Here is a 16,609-nt window from a genome sequence, read left to right as displayed (position 1 = left end):
TGAAATCTAGATACGTAACCCCTTAATCATCCAACTTAGTTCAAGCTCAATGGGTCTTTTATATAGATACATCAAGCTCAATGGATCGTTTATGTGGATACACCTTTATCTCCATTATTGATGATGTTTTGGGATTTATATCCAATATAAAATATCCACAAGAGACCAACAACCTTAAGCACTTCCTAAGATTTAGATTGAACTATTCCTCAAGTGCTTTAATTTAGGCTAAAATTTTACTTTTGGACCCTTAAACTTCAACTTAAAACTCTTAACGCCACAAGCAGCCAAACTTAAGTTGTCTTTTAACTCCATGCTCTTATATTCAACATCCATACATTAGAGGTTTAGATCCATTAACAATCTTAATACCAAACTAACGAGTAAGTAACTTAGGAACTTACCCAGATTCATTTAAAACAACCTTAAATGTGTTAATCAATTCTTCCAAGTTCTAATCTTCCATTTCTCACACAAAACAATACGGGTAAAATCAAGTTTACGTTAAGACTAAATGGGTATTTAAGAACTACGAGAGAACTCACTAAATTTACCTAAAACCTTATCGAAAACTTGTCAAAATCGTCTTGATAGCACGTTTATGGCTTTTTAAATTTGAATCTAGGATCTAAAATCATTGTGTGTTTAAAGCTTATATACGTAACACCCAAGCAAATCTCTAAAGTTAAAGGAAAATCCATTTTCAACCTTTAACATTCAACTATAGGACCCAAGTATCATAGGTAATTCAATTTTAGTACTTAAACTTATTGGACATTCAAGAACTCGAGGAAAACTCAATAAAATTACTCCAAAACTTGTCAAGAACTTGTCAAAGTACTCTTATCTTCAATGGGAAACAACCTAACCACCTTATAAGTTTAAAATCTAGCTTTCAACATCATGAGCTATTCAATATTAGCACTAGAATTAAATGGGTATTCAAGAACTAAACCATAAAGCTTGAAATCTTACCTAAATTGTGCCAAAACACCTAATTTTGACCTTTCAAATGGTTGGAAAGCGGCTCACACTCTTCTAAAATTTGAATCTAGCATTGAAAAGTAATGGGTAATGTTAAACTAAAGTCTAAACTTTATGGGTATTCAAAATGACCAAAAAAGACAACCCCAAACCATAAAGATCTTACTCTAAGTAGTGGATTTGAATGAGGAATGGATATGAACAGCGACTATAATCTCTCAATACTCCACATCCAACCACACAATGTAATGGGTATTGCAAAATCAAAACTAAAACTTAATGGGTAGTATAAATCTTTAAGAAAAACCCATAAAACTCACCGAAAAGCATGAAATCTACCCAGAAGAATAGACTCGACAAGCTAGCAACATGAGGAGCTGTAGGTGAAGAGTGTGGGAGTGCAACTACGAGACTTTAGTAGAATGATCCATTAGTTAACAAATGTTGATTAGCTTGGTCTAAGAAAGTTTAGCCAGTTAATCTCAGATCATTATATCCCATGAGCTATAGGTCCATTAGATTCCCTTCTAGTTCATAAGGAATAAACATAGAACAGTATGATGGAATGATTCAAATTGTTTGAATTAGGCGAGGAGATAAAAACCCATAAGTATATGGGATATAGTCGTCGGTTATCAAATTAGAGATGGAGTTTTATGTTTAAATATGATTTAAATATATAAAAAAAAATATGAATGCTTGGAAGCTTGGAAATAATGGAAATAATCAAAGTTGTAAAAAGTCAAAATGTTAACTTTTAACTTTGAAAAGTCAAACTTTGTCAGCTTATAAGTTCAAATGTGATTTGAATTTCGAGAAAATGAATTCAGATTCATGCTTGGAAGGTCAAAATTAGTCAAGATAAACAAAATGGTAAAAAGTTAAAATGTTCGCTTTTGACTTGAAAAAGTCAAAATTTCACTTTCACTTTAATGATCAAATGACCATTATGCTCTTTGACTAAAGTGAGTGAAAAAAACCAACATTTCGTTCGATAATAACACTAACTCATAGTGGGATACATGGTTGCATAAAATATTGACACGAAGCCCACTAAAGCTCACTAATGGTTAGTGGATTGTGAGATGTTTGGTTTTGGTCAATCAATTACAAGCATTCTTGCATGTAATTTGTTTATAAAAGAACGGTTTTTTCAAAATTTAAAAAACCATATAGTTTTTGGTTAATTTAATTTCTCTTAATTAAATTACACACTTTTTTCCTAAAATCAATTCTCACATATCCCTTCCTATTATTCCATCATTTTCTCTCTCAATTATCTTTCCCATTTTTTTTCCTTCATCCATTGGGTACTACAACCGGATTCTGAGTTTGGAGGATAGTAAGTGATTACTAGTAATGGTCCGATGAAGATTGTGTAAAGATATTCGTTTGATTCAGAAGCTATAAAAGGTATTTTCTTGATTAATCCTAAACTTAGCAATTAGGGTAAATTTAGATCCATTTTCTACTATGCATGTCTAAAATCTATTATTTACATAGGATGCCTCCATTTCCATGTCTCTAAATGAACGATTCAGGATCACATCGTTTATACTAACTACAAAGTAAGCCACATCTATACTGTTTCCAGAATAAGGCCCCCAACCTTATTTATACACTATAGATCGTTTGGACTATATACTCAAACTTGATCCACTTTTATGTCTCCACATAGACATAAAATTCAAGTATACACTATATAGTCCCGGGATCTTAGTTTATTGGATTCAAAAGTATAGTATTCGATTTTTTCACTAATAAGTCCTCAATAACGACTTTATTGAATAGAATATAATTTAAACTACAAACTACGAGTTTTAGGATATAAATTCCAATAGTTTGTAACCTCAACTGGGTTAAATTACCATTTTACCCCTGAGACTACATTTTATTCCTTAAGTACCCCTGATTCACAATTGAACAATTGGTTTTAGATCCAACCAATAAATCGAGTCCCACTCAAGCTAATGAAAGGGTGGAGCCCCTTGTTCGAAACTTTTAGTCCTCAAGGGAATAATCTATCTACTAATCGTAAAGCAAGTAAGAGTAAATTCTATCTTACACCCTGTGTCCCCAGCTATTGTTGGGGCAATTATTGACCCATATACTTGTAACTTATTCTCAATCCATAGTATACATATATTCATTATTTTGATATTTTTGTACAAAATATGAAAGAAGACTCTGACATGAACCTAACACAATGAAAATCACTTAAAATGGACTTCAAACGATTGAAAATGATCAATTTGAAGTTTGGGGCAATTGGTAAATATTCTAAAAGTTTGACACGCGTTCGCCATCCGCACGCGCGAGCCACACCTAGGTCACGTGTTCGAATCTCAAGTGCCACATTATTTCCATGATTTTTTAAACTCAAAACGACGTTGTTTTGATCGTCCTCTTCACTCGTCTTAAATGTCACGGGTTTGAAACTCAGCAGACGCAAAATAAACTCAAATTATTTAAATCCTTCGTAGGGGCGCGTTCTTCATCCATCCACCACTCTCCTCGCACCACTTGTCATCTCCTGGTCGCACGTGCCTCTCCCACCATCTGAGTTCAATCCTTATCACCTGCAAATTATTTATAAAGAATGTTTCAGTGGTATTTTCATAAATATTTAGTAAAAAATTCGAAAAATAACTGATTTTTCCATCAATTAGAGCGTGTGGCTTAGTTTGAGGTCACAGTTTCAAGCCTCATGAGGGGTTATTTCTAAGTATTTTCTATATACATCTATTTTCCCCCCAAATTCATCGTAATTCCATCATCAATTCACCATTTTCTCTCAAATAAACCCAAAACTCTCTCAAACTCCAAAAAGTACTCATCCATTCTTCTTTTTTTCTTTTTTTTTTGTTCTCTGAATTAATTTTCAGCATCATTTCTTGATGAAAGGCTAATCATCGAGAGGTAAGTGGGCTTAGAGCTTATCAATTCTTGGAGAATTCTTCTCTTATTTTTCCTTATTGTTTAGATATGATCAAATATTTGAATTTGTTGCAGTTTTTGTTGAATCCCTAATTTTCTTATATAAAAAATAATTCCTTCTTTCAATTACAAGCATTCTTATCGATTTAATTTTTGATATTGTTCTTGATTCACCATTTCTGTATTCATGATACTTTGGGTATGAAAATTGAATGCAAGATTAATTTGATTACCTTTGTCTACACGAAAACTCAAGGTTAATTTTCAAAAATATAACAAACCACTAAAGTATTTACGACCCATGTAACAAAGTCCATGAAATTAGCCAATTTTGAAATATTACAGGTTTGTCCTTCCGTCTTTCTTCTCGTCTTCGCTATGATTTATTTCTATCGTCTTTCTTCTTTTCCTCTTTCACTGCGATTTCTTTCCATCGCCTCTCTTCTTTTCCCCTTTTTTTTTGTTGCGATTTCTTTCCATCGTTTTTCTTCTTTTCCTCTTCTTTTTCTCTGCTACGATTTCTTCCCACCATCTAAACAATTGTGTACAAAAAATAGCAAAATGTAAAAGATCGTGTATAAAGAATCTTGAAAAAAATCGTTTAGATTGAAGTAGCCAAATGTAAACATTCGTGTAAAAAAAACTAAACGATCGTGTAAACAAATATAAACGATCGTGTACCAAAATAATTAAAAAAATCATTTAGCCAAATCTAAACGATAGTGTAACAAAATTAAACGATCGTGTAACTAAATTAAATGATAGAATTGAAAAAAATAAATTGATTAGATTTGGATAGCTAAATCTAAACGATCAAATCTAAACGATCGTGTACCAAACAATAGCCAAATCTAAACGATCGTGTACCAAAAATATTATGCGCGCATGGTTGACGGCGTGGTTAATAGGACATTTTTGGTATTCTTCATGGTGGGTCTGTGGGCTTTTTTTGTTTTTGAAATTGTTCTATACAGTGTAAATATTTTGCCGCTTTCTAATATTTTTTAAAAGACCCCTTAATTTAATCTAATTAACATGAAATTGAAAAATAAGCAATAACATGATTTTAAGAACACTAACTTTTGAATTCGAAATTCGAAATTGTTTTAGTTTATTCCAAGCCATAAACGATCACAAGATTCTTCTCTACTATTCTGCAGCTCTAGAACGTTATTAATGAATCAACATGGCAATCGCTTTAATGTGATTTTATAAAAAATGAGAATGTGACAATTTTTCCAAAAAAAGGAAATTTCAAAATTCTCCTTCAATCTCCACTGAAACTTTTGTCCACAATCCAATATTTATAAGTAAACCAAGACGATTAACATTGGGAGACATAATTAAAGGTGAAGAGGTGGAAAAAATCTCTCCTTTTCAAGAATAAAATTCAATTTCAAATTGAATTTCAAATTGATTTTTCCAAAATTAATTTTCTAACAAAATCAATATTTAATTATTTAATATTAATTAATCTAATTAATTAGTATTAATGAAATAATAATATTATATCAAATATCGATCAATTCAATTGAATTAATTTGAATCTCTATTATAATTTTTTGATATTTAAATCTTATTTAAATATCTTTTATTTCTAAAAAACTCGTTAAAAATGAAATGGAACTATTCAAATTTTCGATCATCCTCTTTTAAATTTTATTATCATAATGAGCTAGTATTCAGATCTAATGGACCTATGGATAATGGGCTTCAACATTCGAGATTAACTGACTAAACTCTTTTAGACCAAGCTAATCAACATTTGTTAATTAACGAATCATTGTACTAAAGTCTCGTAGTTGTACTCCCCTCACTTTATATTTATGTCCACCTAATATAACCATGATTAGTAAGTTAACCTTCCACAAATTGTTTGTAATGTCAACTGGGTCAATTTACCATTTTACATTTGAGATTAATTATTATTCCTTAAGTACCATTGATCCTATCATGAACAACTGGTTTCAGATCTAACCTATAATCTGAATCCCTGTAAGGCCTTAATCTGGAAAATACATCCTGTTGGTGAAAGCCTTGTTGGAAAGTTGTTTGGGTAAGTGTTAAGACATTTGGCAAGGAAGGATACGAAAGAAAGTAGGCAACGTGAAGAGAAAAGTGCCAGCCAAAGGACTCTGTCGCGTGAAGGTGAGTAACGCGATAAGAATAGATGGCGAGAAAGACAATGCATTGAGCGAGGCATTAGCAAGATACCGTGAGAAGTATTAGTACCCTAAAGATCGAGGCGAGGAAGTAAACGTCTTGTCAAGCAGCATGACAACTTGCTGTGAGAAAAAAATGACAGTACCTTCTCTGGAAAGAGAACAGGAATAGTCAGACAATTAAGAGTTAGGCTTTTCAATGAGATCAGGTGTGCGTCAAGGAAAAGTCAAATTGCCGCTGACAGACAAGTAACATGTCAAGTTAGGATTGGTAGCATAACGCGGTGCGTGCCAAGACGACACGTGCAAAGCACAAAAGTGAGCCTTGGATGTGAAACGTCTCTATAAATAGGATTGAAAAGCCAAAGAAAAGGGAAATTTTTTGAAAAGAAAAGGTGTAGATTTTCCTGATGAGGAAAAAATGAGAAAATTTCGAATGCTGAACAGACGAATCCTCCAACCATCAGACGAAAAGAGAAAGCTGGAAGCTGAGAAAGAGAAGTCAAGGCTAAGTATTTTGTGTGAGTGACACCTTGTTTTTAAAAGCTGTTATTTAAGTATAGTTTCCAATTACTGAAGCAATAGCTTGTGAGTGATAAAAATGATTTACATATGTATTGTGAATGATGTTACAGTTTTTTATTTTACTAGCATTGTTCGATAGTAATGAATGTGGTTTTATTACCCTTCTTTGAATGATCAAATATGTTTTATGAATCCTTTTTCTGCGACTGTTAAGATCTATTTTTGGGAACATTTTTTGACAGTAAGGTGAAAGGGGTAAATGATTCTACAAACCTAAGTATTCTTTGAAAGATGAAAAAACGTGTTTTATAAGTAGGCGTAAACAATTTGAATATGATTTCTGAACCACCTGTTGATCATTGTTCTAAGAAGTAATGTTTAGACATGATGCATGTTGAGTATTCTATCTCTGTGTTGATGAAGTAGGTGTTTGGTTGAAGTGACTAGGCGGCCCTCTAGGGAAAGTAAATGTTTGTTGCTTCATGAGAAGAAATTCAAGCGATTTAAAGAAGTTTGGTTTTCCAATGAGATAAAGTTGGCATCTCAAGGAAAATGTCTAATCAAAATTGATAAGGTGACACATGCAAAGCGTGGATGTGACCCTTAGAGGTGAAAGTTCGCTATAAATAAGATTGAAGACGGAAGACAAGGCAGAAAAATACCAAATGTTTTACTGAGTTGCTTAGAGGAGATTTTGGTGTGTTGAGAAGCTTGTTGAGGGAAACCGCTAGGAAAGAGAGAAAGTCGAAAGCCAAAAAGAGAAAGAGTTAAGACTAAGTGTTGTCCCGAGTGATCCTTGAAAATGAATGTTTGTTTGTTAATGTTTTCTTGAATGAAGGATCTTTCTGACCGAATGCATGTTGTTTATCACGTTATATGTATGATCTTTACAAACGAAAAGAAATATTTTAAGAATGTTCGTATGAAAAGCTTTCTTAGGAAATCCTTTTGTTGATGTCTGCTGTTTGATATTGATTTTAAGTGTGATTGGTTGATCTAATGTCTCTTATTTTGATGTTGGTGTTGTATGTGTAACAAGTAGGGGTGATTAATTTATCGCAAGACGCTGGTGAAGTGAATCTCTAGTCTAAGTGAGTTTGAGTTGTGTTCTAGATGCTAGATGCTGGTGAAAGTGAATCCTAGATCTAGGTGAGGAATGAAATAAGAGACGCTGGTGAAAGTGAATCTCACGTCTATCGCATGAAGTGAATCCCAAGTCTAGGTGATGAGACGTTTGTGAAAGCAAATCTCAGGTCTAAGATGAGATTGAGATTGCTAAAAGATGTTGGTGAAAGTGAATCCCAAATCTACTGTGCTATGCTGGTGAAGTGAATCTCAGGTTTAGGTGATGAGATGTTGGTGAAAGTGAATCCTAGGTCTGAGACAAGATTAAGATTGCTACGAGACGCTGATAGAAATCTCGTTTCAATTGTGTGATGCTGGTGAAGGTGAATGCCAAGTCTAGTCGATGAGATGCTAGTGAAAATGAATCTCATGTCTAGGCGATTAGATGTGAATGAGAGAATCTTAAGTCTTACTAGTGATTGGCGACTGTTCGTTGAAATGAGCGTGTAGTGTTGTTGCAGTCGTTGTGTTTGTATCTGAGTTAAGAAATTGTGGTGATGCGTTGAAGTACTTGTGTTCTTGAGATAAGATTGTTATTGTTGAATCTGTTGTATTCCTTAAAAAGGTATTTCCTAAACCCATCACTCACTAAGTCCTTGACTTACCTTTGAAGTTTTTCCTCTCCATGTTGTTAGGCATTGAAGCCAAGTAAGGAATGGATGTCAAACGTAGAAGTCAAGTAAAGGAGGAAAGGTTGAGTTGTTATGTAAACTTATGCGGCGTGCAAGTCGTGTTATCCTATCTCACGTTTTAGGAATCAATAGGTAAGAACTTCACTCATTAATGCCAGGGGCTACTGCTTAGATCGAAGAAAGGTCGTCTAATGCTTCAAGGTTGGTGAGGTCAAAGATGATGGGTATGAAAGGATCGAGCTATGGAAAGGAAGCCCTAAAGGTTATCCATAACTTAGTTTTATTTGTGTGCCTTGTCAAAAAAGGAATGCAATTGTTAACTGTTAACTTCACGTAAAGTGTTAAGTTAATAATGAAAGAAGTTACACCTCTTCCACTGCATTATTATTTTTATTTTTATCGCTTCGTAAGAGATTTGTGTCATGGCAAGAGTACTAGGCAATGAAGCAAAGTCTAAAGGTTACAAATTTTTCGTTGTGATAAGTAAGTCTCTAAGGTTCGAGGCAAAGGCTTCACGATGAGACAAGTTGAAATAAGTTGTTCCACTAACTAGACGTTCATTCTGTCACCTTGTAGTGAGGTACACGGAGGGTGTCTAGGCGGCACGCTTCCATCTAGTCCTAGGAAGCGGTGTTTTGGGTACGATGTGACAAGTGGTATCGGAGTATAAGTTTCTTGGAAAAAAAAAGAATAGTAAGTATCTAGTCAAGATTAAGTAGTCTGATACCAGTTGGTATTAGAGCATAAGTCTCTTGGGAAAAAGAGAAGAGTAAGAGTTAAATCAAGGTTAAGTACTTGGATACCAGGTGATATTGGCACATGGGTTTTCTTGGGAGAAGAAGGTGAAAGCAAAGTTCAAAGCAAGGGATCTTTGGAAAATTGATTTAGGACAGTTTTGATGCTTGGTTTATAGAAAAAGGAAGTTCTTTGAAAGTAGTCTGGCCGCGTGACTTCATGGATGAGTTATTCTACTAAGTGCACGATTGCATAAAGATTGCCATTATGACAAGTACTAAATATGTGAGAGCTGAACCTGGCCTCATGACTCTGATTTGTGAGAGATGATTTTGGTTGTATGAAATATCATCTTCAAGCTGATGTTGGCCACATGACCGTAGCATTCGAGAGCCAACTTCGGCTGCATGATTTCTAGATCATGGGTGCACTATTTTTGGCCATGTATTTAGATACTTTGTTATGGTAAATCTTGTATTTTGCAATATTAATCTTTTGGAATGAACTTCTTGTTAAGTTGTTGTGTGCTTGGCAGTGGTGTGGTTATGTAAATGTTGGTAGAAGGGTTGAGCTGAACTTTGAAGTTATCTTGTAGGAAGCATGATATACCATGTTGAGGACAGAGAGAGGACAAACTAGATCATGGACTACTAAGATTGCGATGGATCCGAAAGCCCACTCAGTCAATCAAGATGCAAGGAGAGAAAGGGAAGAAGCACTACTTGAAAAAATTACATAGACGATGAATAAAACATGAAATGAGTTCAACATTGAAAGACTAAAGGCATTTGGATCTATGACTTTCGAATGAACCACAAATCCAGCAAATGCAAAGAGGTGGTTGAGTTTAGTTGAGAAATGTTTTGGAGTAATGGAGAGCTCTGAAGAAAGGAAAGTGAAGTTTGCAACATTCTTATTATAAGTGTCGAGGATTGATGGGTCTTGTATGCGACAAGAGTAGAAGGAGTAGATTTCGTTACTTGGAATTTCAGAGAAAATTCTAAGAAAATATTTGCCTCTATTCATTTGTTGATACAAAGATGAAGGAATTCTTGAACTTAAGACAAGGCAATATGACGATCGTAGAATATGAAAAAAGATTCACTGAGCTCACAAAGTACGAGATATTCTTTATAATGGACAAAGAAGATAAGTGTAAGCGTTTTGAGGAAGGTCTGAGGATGGCAATTCGAGTTTTTAGTAACGGCAAGTATGAATTGATCAGATTTCTCCAAGTTGGTAGAGGTCGCTTTAAATGTTAAAAGTACATTGGTAGAAGAAGGAAATAATTTAAAGGGAAGGAGATCAAATGTTGACCTTAGCAAAGAAAAAGGAATTGGTGGAGAATTTAGTAAGCAAGCTAAGTCTGGTTTTAGTGAAGCATCACATTGGGATGACGATCGAGCCATCGTGTGAAGTAGGTAACGCATTTTCTACTGGCGATGAAGAAGTTTACGTTTGTTCTAAGACTTAGTCGATTGGGATAGTAATGCAAGGAGAAGTACCTATGCCTAAGAGTATGATGATGAGGTAGGTGTTCGGTTAAAGTGACTAGACGACCCTCTAGGGAAAGTAAATGTTTGTTGCTTTTCGAGAAGAAAGTCAAACAATTTAAAGAAGTTTGGCTTCCAAGAAGATAAGGTTGACATCTCAAAGAAGATGTCTAATCGTAACTGACGTTTAGTTTACATGGCAAGTTCAGGTTAGCTGCATAGGCATCACCAAACGGTAAGGTGATACGTGTAAAATGTGGAAGTAACCCTTGGAGGTTAAAGATTGCTATAAATAGGACCAAAGATCGAAAGAGAAGGTGGAAAAATGCTAAATGTTTTATTGAGTTGCTTAATGGAGATTTTGATGTGTTGAGAACCTGGTTGAGGGAAAACACTTGGCAAGAAGAGGAAGCCGAAAAACAAAGGGAGAATGTCACGCCTCTCCCCAAAGGCTACTCCTCACAACCAGATGAGAGTGTGCTGCCTAAGCATCTATTATGTATCTCTCTACGAGATAATACTCTAAATGCCTAGTAAGCAAAACGACTCTTACTCTTGTCTCTTTCGTAAAGCTCTTCCATCGAGCCTTAGAGACCTTCATAACTTTTTGTTGTGGAAAACAATTTACAACCTTTTAACTGTACTTCATTGCCTAATACTTTTACATAGCACAACTTAACTTTCTCTTAGGCAACATTCACAGAGAGATAACAATACACAATGGAAATAACTGAACTTCTTCTATTATTAACTTAACACTTACAAAATTCATACATTACCAATTACAACCCTAAACTTTACTTTAAATAAAATAAAACATGGTCTCATCTTCTCACGCCCTCTTTCTTCTTCCGACCAAGGTGCTTCTCTTTGCACTAAGGTATTTAACAGTGTAAGACTTCGATCTCTATCCTTTTGCTCTTTTGTCATCTACAATCAATCTTAAGGACATCCTTTGGGGTCTCCTTTTCTTTTTCCACTGCTTTAATTTCTTCCTTGAGGCGCGACACCTAAAGGTGCAAAGTCCTTCGTCCCTTCTTTACCTCCTGCCCAACACCCCTAACTTAGAAAACAACTTTTAGGGCTTCCTTTATGATAACTTGTTGAAATACAAGTTATTATAGCGTTTTATGTGAGATAATGAGGTCTTAATGCATGAGCGTAGAAGAAAATAAGGGAAAAAGTAGGCGATTTGATTAATTTGGGAATAACATGATACAAAAGAACCTTATCCCTATTTTCTTGTGTTTTAATGCTCCAATAGCAGGATTTTAGGCAAAAGAAGTGATGCTCGATGATATAATGGTTACGCAACGAGACGCGCTCAACCTAAGCTGCGATAAACAGTGCAAGCTAGGCGATATGATACGCTAGCAAACAAATTTGGTTGGTGCGAATGTCAGAAAAAGGACAGAAGGATGTTTGTGCTGAAGGAATGGAATTCCTAAAGTAGAAGCATATGAACGCCGTACAAGTGAAATTCAATTTATGAAACCAATAAATTAAAAGAAAAATAATAAACATGCTTCTCATGGAGGAAAATGTGAAAATAAACTAACCTTTGTAGAACCAATTCTTCTTCCAAGCTTCAAGACACCACAAAATCTTACTTGTTATTCTCCAAGTAAAGAATCACAGAGAGTTGTGGGCTTCTATAATTTTAGTGAGGGAAGAATTTTTTTTGGGAGAATTTTGTTTCCTTTGGAATACAGAGAGATCGTAAGATAGTGCTGTAAAAAAAATCTTTCCTTTTTTTTCTTTTAAAACAAATCTTAACAATGGAGGGGAAAGTTATCAAAATAACTTCCCCTTCTTTCCCACGTAGAATAACTCCCAAGGGAGTTATTCATTCTATTTAGATATATATAGAGATATTTTCTGAATCTAACTAAATGAAAACAAATATTATATTTAATTTTGATTTCAAAATTCAAAAAATAGAGAAAAGAACTGTTGAAATCTAGCACTTAAATTTCAATACGATCATGTTATAATTCCATAACCAATCGATAAAAATACATTGTGCTTCAAAACTTCGACTACCTTATCCATGTAGTTATAAACTAGAAATACACTAAATTAAAATAAGATTTATTAAAGAGATATATTTGAATTCTAACTGAATCAAAACAAATATCATATCTAACATTGATTTCAAAATTAAAAAACAGAAGAAAGATGTGCTGAAATCTGGCACTTAAGTATCAAATCAGTTATTTTATAATTCAAACACCAACTAATAATAAAAATATCCTGTGTTTCAAAAATTTGATTACCTTATCTAAGTACTTCGGTACAGTTACAAACCAGAGATACACTGAATTAAATAAACGATTTATGAAATACACTATATTTGAGAAAGATGATGTACTCCAAACTCATAGGCCAAATGAGAATGTTAAAAAAGTTTGACATGTGCATGCCACACTTTTGTCAAAAAAAAATTATTCTCTTACAAATATTTTGCCAAAGTTCCAACTACCACATCCATTTTTGCCATTCCTACAAATTTCTTAGGCATAAAGCGTTTGAGTATAAATTTGAATTTCGGACTTATAATGATTAGCAGTTAAGGAGATTAGGATTTTCATGTTGCATTCAAACTTTTGCTGATGAATATCTCTTGGAATATGGTCAAAGTGTTATATTACTAAAAAATGAGAAAGTCATGGATACATAAATGATACATAATTGTTTGGGCCTATGCCCTAATGTAATATATTTAACCACGTGAGAAAGTCATATGTTTTATTCTCACGTGGTTAAATTTGACGTTGTTTTCTCACACTAGGAGTTTTAGTCAAAGTGAGAGTTTGTTGGAATTTATGTTCTAAAATTTGTAGTTTGTAGTTTAAACTATATTTTATACAATAAAGAAGTTACTGAGGACTTATTAGTTAAAATTGAATACTATAATCTTGAATCCAATAATCTTAAGGTCTCAAGACTATCTAATGTAGACTTGGACTTTATGTATATAGACATAAACGTGGATCAAGTTCGAGTATATAGCCTAAACGATCTATAGTATATGAATAAGGTTGGACGCCTTATTATGGAAACACTGTGGATGCGACCCGCTTTGTAACTAGTACAAATGATGTGATCCTAAATCATTCATGTAGAGACATGGAAGTGGAGCATCCTACGTAAAGAGTCTACATAAAATTGGAAGCATGAAATAGTTACTTTTAAGTTATAACACCGTTGACTATATAAAATTGACTATTTTGATTATTGATGACCTATGTAACTTAATCTTAGTACTGAGCTAATTATGAACTTCTATTCACATGAATTATCCTTAGATCTGCATAGGTGAGAGTAGCTCAACAATATTAACCCAATAAGCCTCCAATTTCAGGGGTACGACTGAGTGGATGAATAAAAACATAGGGCGCATGATGGAATTCTCTCCTACTCGTTTTAAAGTTAGTAGATATATTGTTCCCTTAAGTATTGAATCTAAAGTCTTGAACAAGGGTCCCCACCCTCTCAATGGCCCGAGAGGGATTCGGTTTATAGGTTGAACTTAAGACCAATTATTCAATAGTGGATCAATGAGACTTAAGGAGAAGATGTAATCTTGGGGGAATAGTATTTTGACCCGCCAAGGTAATGAGCAACCTGTGAATGATTAGCTTATGAATCATGGTTATATCAGATGCGTTGGAATTTATGTCCTAAAACTCGTAGTTTGTAGTTTAAAATTACATTCTATTCAATAAAGTGGTTATTGATGACTAATTAGTAAAAATAAAATGCTATAATTCTGAATTCAATAAACTATAGTCCACGACTATCTTGTATAGACTTAATCTTTATGTAGTGACATAAACGTGGATCATGTTCGAGTATATAGCACAAATAGTCTATTGTGTATAAATAAGGTTTGGAGCCTTATTCTGGAGACACTATAGATGCGATCCGCTTTGTAGTTAGTACAAATGATGTGACACTGAATCATTCATGTAGAGACATGGAAGTGAAGACATCCTACGTAAAGAGTTTACATAAGTTTGGAACCATGAAATAGTCACTATGACCTAGATAACTTAATCTTAATCCTGAGCTAACTATGAACTTCTATTCAAATGAAGAAAGTCTTAAATTTCCATAGCGGAGGGCAGCTCAATGACTCTAGCCCAATAAACCTCCCATTTCACGGGTAAGACCTTGTATGGTTGTGTGGATGAAAACTAACTTTAGCTTTGGCTCCTTTTACAAGGCATAAATTGTCTGTCAATGTGTATTTCTTACTGTATACTAATTATCATATTGCCATTGTATTATTTCATATCCTATATAAGATCCAGCTTGAGAGGTATGTGGAAAGTGATTGAATATGTTTAGTATTAACTTATTCAAAGTGATATCTGTGTCCAAGGGATGATGGATAACCCATTTAAATTTGGCAACTGATTTGTTGATGTCGTAGGATGCCTTTTATATAAGTGTGTTTAGAAGCCTTTGTCCAATCATTTACTTCTATTTATATTTCTAGTCTATCGATATCAGCAATTCGTTGATCGTGTATGAAAAGGTTAATCATAGAAAATATTTGAGAAGTAGATTTATTGATGTTTAAAATTAATTAGTTTTTTTATTGAATCAGCACGTACCTCTAGATGCCTAAGCATAGATCTTTCAAATAGAGTTTATGTAATTTGAATTATTTTCTTTTTTATTAATTGTTTGCTTTAATGATTTGATTTTGGTCTAAAAGTTTAATTTCACTTTTGCACATAAGTAATAAAATACAGGCAACTTATCTGTGTTTCTAAATTAGCAGGTTGGTGCTCTAGGAGAAGGTGTTCCTTTAGAAGGAAAACTTTTGAGCAGGTCAATGAAAATTTAAGTTAATTTCATTTGATTATTTTCCTTTTCGATCCGTATAAAATGAGGTTTGTGCTATTAATAATGTACACAAGGAAGTTGCATTACGTCAGAGATATATTTGCAGCATCAGATGTGTAAGATTTATGATCTTGAATACAGGATGGTTAGCTCTAAGCATTAAAATATTTAATGCATTGAAGTTGCTAGGATGCCATATGTTTTTTCAAAGCCGCCTTGTTAGAATTCTAAAGTTAAATGATTGATTTAGATATTGTTTGTAGAACGATTGAAGCCATATCGGGTTAAAAGCTAAGCGGTCATGTAGATAGCCTGACGATCAGGTAAAAAGCTAAGCGATCATTAAAGATTGAAAACTATGAAGGCATTTAGGATTTCTTATTTAACTCTTGTATTAGGATCTTGTTTCATGTACTATTGTAGAATGGTATATATAAACACAATATTAAGACTTTATTTTGTACATACACATGTAAAATAGAAATATTATAGTTTCTAAAAGAATATTAATTTTATTGACTTGTTGGTGTAAGAAAAAAATATTTATATACACGGACCCATAATGTTGCCTTTTAACTATTTGGCGTCATAAATAATGGACAATAATGCAACAATTTTAGAAAAATATATTTGTAAAAATTAACCCACAAACAAGGCTTCAATGTCAGTTTTAAACTGATTTTATTGGGGATCTATAATGTTGGTTTTAAACTGACATTGTTGGCCTCTTTAATGTCAGTTTTAAATCGACATTAAAGGTCTCTGTAATGACGATTTTTGACCAATACCAAAGCCCCACCGACATTAAAGGGCTTTAGTTACACTATTAAAGATGTCAGCTGCCAATCGATATTAAAGCCTAGTTTTGTACTAGTGTTAAGACCGTTATAAAACACTTCAGTTAGAGAGAAGTAGTGTACTTTTAGCTCTAGCGTCCCTAAGAGTTAACACCATGAGGTCTATGTAGGAATTTGGGTCGTGCATAGGAGCGGACTCCCTTTGGAGACCGTTTGTGAATGGATCAATTTGAAGGTGAATAGGAAAAGTAATTCATAGTAAATGGGTGAGAGATATGAGACAACACATCCCACGGTCTCTTCGACTTTAGGGAGCATGTTGATCCTGATGTATGAGATCTGAAAATTGAGAATTACACATA

This window comes from Cucumis melo, chromosome 11 (genome assembly GCF_025177605.1).
Source record: "Cucumis melo cultivar AY chromosome 11, USDA_Cmelo_AY_1.0, whole genome shotgun sequence".
Lineage (NCBI taxonomy): Eukaryota > Viridiplantae > Streptophyta > Magnoliopsida > Cucurbitales > Cucurbitaceae > Cucumis > Cucumis melo.
Note: the sequence above shows the minus strand (reverse complement) of the source record.